The 7,661-nt window shown below is 35.7% G+C and overlaps 1 protein-coding gene across 14 annotated transcripts in view; it reads right to left on the reverse strand.

The window, feature by feature from the left end:
• Positions 1 to 7,139, reverse strand: part of LOC119082579 (transient receptor potential-gamma protein) — a 52,002-nt gene extending 44,863 nt beyond the window's left edge. For 13 of the 14 annotated variants that reach the window (XR_005088667.1, XM_037192108.1, XM_037192117.1 and 10 more), the window contains exon 1: positions 6,599 to 7,139. The gene's annotated coding sequence lies outside the window, so the exon portion shown is untranslated. The remainder of the gene's footprint in view (positions 1 to 6,598) is intronic. The other variant, XM_037192107.1, reaches the window with a different exon arrangement.
• Positions 7,140 to 7,661: the final 522 nt, after the last annotated feature.

The raw sequence follows: 7,661 nt of genomic DNA on the forward strand, positions 1-7,661 counted from the left end.
TACCTATCTATTTACTTTCATTGCTTAATACGGCAGTATCTACCCATTTCATTTAGAAAATATTGATCCGTTTTGTTGAACAATAGTCACAAACCAACTTGACATGTTCCAGTTAGGTCAACGGACTGCAAAATGACTTTGCCTGTTCCTAGAGTGCATTGCTTAGGCACGTGTTTTTAGTGTTGCGTTAGATATTTGTCGTTGAATATCGCAGTAAAAAGTGGAGAGATTTTTCCACCACAATGTCATTTACTTCTCATAATTAAGATCTACGAATGGAATTCCAGTAATAAAATATTGGTCCAATCCCATTTTGTGAGTAATAATCATAAATAAATGAGAATTTCATTCAGATGCATTCACAATGGTCTGTGACTGTGAATTAACGTTGGTTTTACCGTTAGCGTTTTTAGGTCTTTTTTCTTCTAGAAAAAATACCCTATTATGGCCGGTTTGCCTGTCTGTCTGTCCGTCTGTCTGTTCCACAAATTTGGTAGTTTTGGTAGCTCTCAGTCGGTAGTTGGTATTTCTGGTGGTTGGTAGTTTCGAGCTGGATTAACATTCAAAATTGCAAAGCCACCATGAGCATATCGACACCAGGCAAATAATAATTATTTGTTATCTGATCACCGATAGCTCACAGTTAACATTGCAATTCGAAAATTTGGTAGTTGGTAGTTGGACTACCAAGGCTATAATTGACTACCAAACGTAATTTTTGGGGAAGAGATGTTTACTATTCGAGAACTACGCACCGACTGACGAAATTATTCTACCTGCTCGGCTATTTATAAATCGGAAATTTGGTAGTCGGTAGCTTTGGTAGTTATGGTAGTTGCGAGCTGGATTGACATTCAAAATTGCAAAGCTACCGTGAGCATATCAACACCAGGCAAATAATAATTATTTGTTATCTGATAACCGATAGCTCAGAGTTGACACTGCAATTCAAAAATTTGGTAGTTGGTAGTTGGACTACCAAGGCTATAATTGACTACCAAACGTAATTTTTGGGGAAGAGATGTTTACTATTCGAGAACTACGCACCGACTGACGAAATTATTCTACCTGCTCGGCTATTTATAAATCGGAAATTTGGTAGTCGGTAGCTTTGGTAGTTATGGTAGTTGCGAGCTGGATTGACATTCAAAATTGCAAAGCTACCGTGAGCATATCAACACCAGGCAAATAATAATTATTTGTTATCTGATAACCGATAGCTCAGAGTTGACACTGCAATTCAAAAATTTGGTAGTTGGTAGCTGAGTACCGAGGTTATAATTGACTACTGAACGTAATTTTTGAGGGAAAGATGTTTACTATTCGAGAACTACGCACCGACTGACAAAAATATTCTAACTGCTCGCCTATTTAAAGTTTAATTTATGGTCAAACGTTAGTGGAGATGTTTACTCTTCAACAGCTGGATATCGACTGATGAAGCTATTCTTCCGCCTTGCCTACAAAAAAAGAAAAAAGACCTCACCAGGCTTTAGCCGGTCTACTCTTGTTATTATCGTTGGAAATTAGAGCGTTAGTGACCGTTTTACTAACGTTCTCTAATAGAGAAATATTATGCACTAATTTTGAGCACAATTTTCAAAGTCTTTAAACATCTCTATCTTATGTACAGCATCCGACAGCGGAAAAACTCATAATTTTTTACAAAACACAGTTATACTCCGGTATAACGAGTGCTAAAACGCATTGTGCCAGCAAACTTTTCGAAAGCCAATCTATGGGGGATAAGTTCAAATTTGTTTATTTTTATCTTCTTCTTGTAGCAAAACTTTTCCCTGAAATTACAATCAAACTCTGTGTTTGCGTATGGTTTCGATGGAATACGAGGTACGGTGTATTTGTATATACGTTACGTTTCCTCTCTATCTCTTTGTTCGGTCGATGCGGTATAAATAAATATCGCAATTCCAACGAAAAGATATTGCGTTGCCTTTTATGTATTTTGTTGGTCCATTTATGGCAATGCTTTATGATGTTTATAAAGGTAATAAACTTTGATTACATGAATAGAATCAAAGACAACTTTCCGATGGAATTTTATCACATGTGGCCCAGACATGGAGTATGTGAGGTGACATTGGGCCAGAAACTCCATGTTAATTTGATGGACTTTCGAATCGACTGTATTATTGGCGTTCCATCACAATTGCCTTTATGAACGATATTCGGCAATATAATATTAGAATTGGAATGTGTCGAAGAAAGGCCATAATAAAATTCGTATTTGTGGGCCGCATAATCATTTAGTCAACACTGACATTATACTAATGAGTAATATTAAGGGCACACATACCTAAATAACGTCACGGCACTTCAGTGTTGTCATAAGTTTGAATCAGCAAAAACCTCAACAAGAATGCACTTTTCAGGTACTAAATGAGACAGTAGAACCTAAAGTATAGTTTCCACGTAAAAAGAGCACTCCGTTTAGCCTCCGTCTACATGACAGTTGTAAAATAGAACAATGGAACTGTCACTTAAACGGAGTAAAAAATTGAAATAAATTCAATTTCCACTCCGTTTGCGTGACAGTTCTTTTGTTCTATTTTACAACTGTCATGTAGACGAAGGCTAAGCGGAGTGCTCTTTTTAAGTGGAAACTATACTTAAAATTGACTTAAAAATGGGCATTCCTGTTGAGTTATTAGTAGTGATTTCAATCTGATGACAGCACTGAAAAAACGTTACAGAAAAGCTGATGCTTTCCCAGTATTGAACCGCCAATGAAAATGTTGAGTCTATTTTTTAGAGACATTTTAAATTGTAAATTGTTAATCGTATGATTGATCTATTAGAACATAGGTGTCACTAGTAGTTGATATTTTAACATTACGATAGAAAGGAATTTATTTATGGATTGCCCGTTGACATGTGGATCACCACCGGTTTCTGGTGGATTTTGATTTTTGTTTTTGACGCGTTGCCACACGCTATTGACAATTTCAAGATATTTTAATTGGGAGGCTGATCGCTTGGTGAAAAAGGACTTCACCTAGCACAATTTAAAGACCTTGGACATATGTTTGACATTGCAATGTAGGCAACATAAGAGAAACTTAATTTTAAAACCAACCGAAACCCCCGTGCTTCCATCTACATAAGAAACACATACTGAACCAGTCAATCTTAATCTTTTGTGAGAACTGTGTCCCGATTCTTAGTTTTTCTTGGAGACCTATTACGGTCGATAGAGCTGCCGAGCGTTAACTTACAGCAAAGACTTATCATTGACGTAGTAGCATTTTGGCAAGTCAAAGAAAAACCCCGTCCTTTACCTTCATTTATCTATCCCAACAAAAATCTTTTCGAGAAAAGTGTGACGCAGTCTTTGAAGTACAATTTCTAAAATGAATGATATCGCTAGAGTTGACGCTTTCAGCTTCGTTACGCAAAATTTAAATTTTACACCCAATTTTAGTTCAAACAAGCTGGCTTAGTTTTTCTCATCATCTGCCAAATAATTTTTACCAAAAAAAATTTGACTGGAAACAACCAAAACTTTACCAAAAAAATCTGCGTCGCAACGTGGCAAATGTTCAGGAACAGACCAGCAAGAAAATTTATCTGCCACATGCGACGCAGATTTTTTTGGTAAAATTTTGGTTGTTTCCAGTCAAATTTTTTTTGGTAAAAATTATTTGGCAGATGATGAGAAAAACTAAGCCAGCTTGTTTGAACTAAAATTGGGTGTAAAATTTAAATTTTGCGTAACGAAGCTGAAAGCGTCAACTCTAGCGATATCATTCATTTTAGAAATTGTACTTCAAAGACTGCGTCACACTTTTCTCGAAGAGATTTTTGTTGGGATATCAGTCGTTTTAGAAGTTTTAGAACTCTGCTTTTTATAACAGTTTATAACAGAAATTCGGAAATTTGGCAAAATTTGAAAATTTGACGAAATTCGAAAATTTGACGAAATTCGAAAATTTGACGAAAATCGAAAATTTGACGAAAATCGAAAATTTGACGAAAATCAAAAATTTGACGAAGATCGAAAATTTGATGAAATTCGAAAATTTGACGAAATTCGAAAATTTGACGAAATTCGAAAATTTGACGAAAATCGAAAATTTGACGAAAATCGAAAATTTGACGAAAATCGATAATTTGACGAAAATCGAAAATTTGACGAAAATCGAAAATTTGACGAAAATCGAAAATTTGACGAAAATCGAAAATTTGACGAAAATCGAAAATTTGACGAAAATCGAAAATTTGACGAAAGTAATTCTCTATCTGCCACCATTCAAGAAATATCTCTAAAACCCCAATTGACCCACCCATTTCCAACTTTCGACATTTTTCACATATGCCAATGTGTTCCACTCGTAAAACTCTGAGACTTTGCCGAAGAAAGTAAATCTCTATCTCTCATAAGCCAAAAAATATTAGTCCTTTCATCCTACGCTCGAGTAGCTCAAAATTTGGTCACTCTGACCACTCTAGCTCAACCAAATCTGCACCAATTTTTCTAATTATTTTTTTGTTCGATTCGTGTGGCGAATACCTTTCATTTGATGGGTCACACGCCCCTGCAGGTTTCAATACAGCTGAGCTACAGCTGAAAACGCGTTCCCGACCCTCGAAAACCACACTCAGAAACCACTTCGAGGCCAATAAAACAAAATTCTGGTTTTTCCTGGGGTAGTGGCGTATCACATTTTCATTTTTATGCCCACCCTGAGGTTCCTGCAAAATTTCATGGAGATTGGCTGACTAGTTTCCGAGATCGACCGTCGATAGATAGACAGATAGACAGATAGAAACATACAGAGTAAGTTGAAAGATTTTGATTGTTTGGAAAACGTTAATTTGGTGCATTTTCTATCAAAATGACCAACTTCAAAACGATGTATCTCCGGCAATTTTAAAGTTACATAGTCGAGTGATAGCTCGTTTTGCTCGTATTTGAAGCGCGAATAAGATAAAATGGGATTTGTGGTGATACAGGCCAAAGGAAAGAAACTTAAATTCTCGCCTATATATAGTTGCCGCGTCTCAAAAAATTTTCTTCGTTCTTTTTTTGGAAGTTAGACTGCGTCAAGTCCTCCGCTATCGCTCCGGACATGATCTTTTGAGCAATTTGATATTTTAGGACAATATTTATTTAACGTCTACCTTCCGCGAAATACATAGTCCGAATTGCATATTTATTCATTTATTTAGATAAACAAATTTCAACTTTTAACAATAAAAAAAACCAAACAAAAGGCTTTTTCTTACTTATGTATCCGCACTTAAAACGAAGTGGTTGAACCGAAGAGTTATTGGACTGGAACGATTTAAACAACGTTTTTGACATCGTTAAAAGGTTCGTGAAATGGCAAAAAAAAACGTAGAGAACATTATCATATTCGAGAGTGCTGATATCGTACAAACAAGAAAAAGAAATGAAATTTAACGTTCTTTGCATAAAGACGCATTTTACGAGAAGAGGTGCTTTTTTTTGTTAAACAATGAACACGGGAAAAAACACGAAAAAGAATTCAAAAACTGTGTTTTCGTATAAACTACGGAGCGAAGATGTTCCTTCAGAAACTGAGAAATAAAGTTTCGCCGTCGGGTTAATTTTCTTTGTAAAACTTTATTTAGCTCGAAAATATTCTTTTGTTCCTAGATGAACACTCGAAACAAAAGCACTATTCGAAATATTCCATTTAATTGACTTTTCTTTCAATTTTATTTTAAATTCTCTAACGACTATTTCCGACGAAAAAAATCGTTTCAGCTCAGGAAAAATAATGGAAAATGTAGATCCCGAGAAAACAATAGATTGCTTTTAGCCGGGCACATTTTCTTTGTCTCTTTAAGCTTAACTCCACTCCGAAAAATTCATTCGAAATAATCTTCCAATGTCCTTTTCGAGATACATTCGCAAAACATTTTCTATTTCTATGGGTAACTTGAAGAACATCAACTGCATTTTATGTACGAGAGGTTGAAAAGTCTCCATCATGAGGTTGTAGAGTATGAACCCGAACATTTTTCGATCAGAAGTAAATCTTGTTAATGTTCTGCCTTCCCTCATTTATATGAAAATTCACTGATATGACCCATCCATTAACCTATAAGTTGGTAAAGCTTTCATTTTCTTGGGGCAAGTGCTATTGGCACATGCCTGCCGCTAGTCTCTCTTTGTTGTTATTAACACGCATGTGAGAGAAAACCTAGAGCGATTGTTGACATCTGCGTGCCAAGAGACGCATCTTAAGGCCGACTATTGACATGCGTGTGTCAATAGTGTCAAAGAGAGACTGTGTGCTAATATCACTTCCTATAATGTCTGCTTTAACCGACTTCTAAAGTTAAAGAGAACGCTTACAGCATTCGCTAGAAGAAAACGGTAGGTGACGCTTAGGGAAGCTAAGTTTTTAATAAGCTCAAGTAGTTGCATTTCCCTTGGTCCCCGCTAAACATCGTTCAAATTAGTTAAGCTCCTTAAAAGACTTATTCGTCTCACTCAGGAGTTCGGAATTAGTATCGCTCACAGCATACATTATGTATCACATACAAGCCAAATACAACTTAACGACTAGCAATGCAATACAAAATTTATGGTAAGTATGTGCTAATGTACCTGATGTCTCGTCTTGTCGCTCCAATGGAAAAACAATAAAACTAAATTTGTTACTCAAAATAACAAAGAGATTTTCTATTCAGTTTTCCATTCGACAAGTAAAACGTCTTGTTACACCATCATCATGATCATATTGTATACATAGATATATACGTTAAATGCTTCCACAGAAACCACACACACATGAATATATTCAACTCATCACTGAACGTGTCGTATTTTATATAGTTAAGTGCATTTTATGTCGAGTACGTGCCTTTTCTAACAGTTGTGATTACAACGAATTAAACAGACCTCTAAAATGCTAAGCCACTTAGCGGAAAACACCACTTAATAAATGTAACGTAAGTTATTAGTGTGTGTGTGTATGTGTTGAGTAGCCCGTTTCGGTATATATTTCTGTTTTGCTTTTATTTGATTTTTTGTTCGAAGAAAACTTTTTGTTTATGTGTACAATATTATGATGATTAGCTTTAAATTCAACGGCGTGTACACAGGAATATTGAATTTCACAAATAATGGCCGAATTTAGCATCTACGATGGAGCCTGAAATGAGAAATAAGAAAAAAAAAAGTTAATTCAATTAGCTTTACACAATTTCATAATAATGTTAAACGGCTTGATACACACTAAGAGAATTGGTTCGTTCGTTAATATTAATTCGAATTATTTGACGAAACGAGTGATGATGATATTGGGGGATAGATAACAAGACACAAAGTCAAAGACATACAAAACATAGAGATATGTTTTTGATCTAGCAAGACAGCTCTCTAGCAACCGCGGTTGTCAACGAAATTTTGAGGCGAAAAATAACACAGTGCATAGTAGTACAATACATTGCTTATCATGTCCGGAGCGATCGCGGAGGACTTGACGCAGTCTAACTTCCAAAAAAAGAACGAAGAAATTTTTTTGAGACGCGGCAACTATATATAGGCGAGAATTTAAGTTTCTTTCCTTTGGCCTGTATCACCACAAATCCTATTCTATCTTATTCGCGCTTCAAATACGAGCAAAACGAGCTATCACTCGACTATGTAACTTTAAAATTGCCGGAGA

This window comes from Bradysia coprophila, unplaced genomic scaffold (genome assembly GCF_014529535.1).
Source record: "Bradysia coprophila strain Holo2 unplaced genomic scaffold, BU_Bcop_v1 contig_476, whole genome shotgun sequence".
In the NCBI taxonomy this organism is placed as follows: domain Eukaryota; kingdom Metazoa; phylum Arthropoda; class Insecta; order Diptera; family Sciaridae; genus Bradysia; species Bradysia coprophila.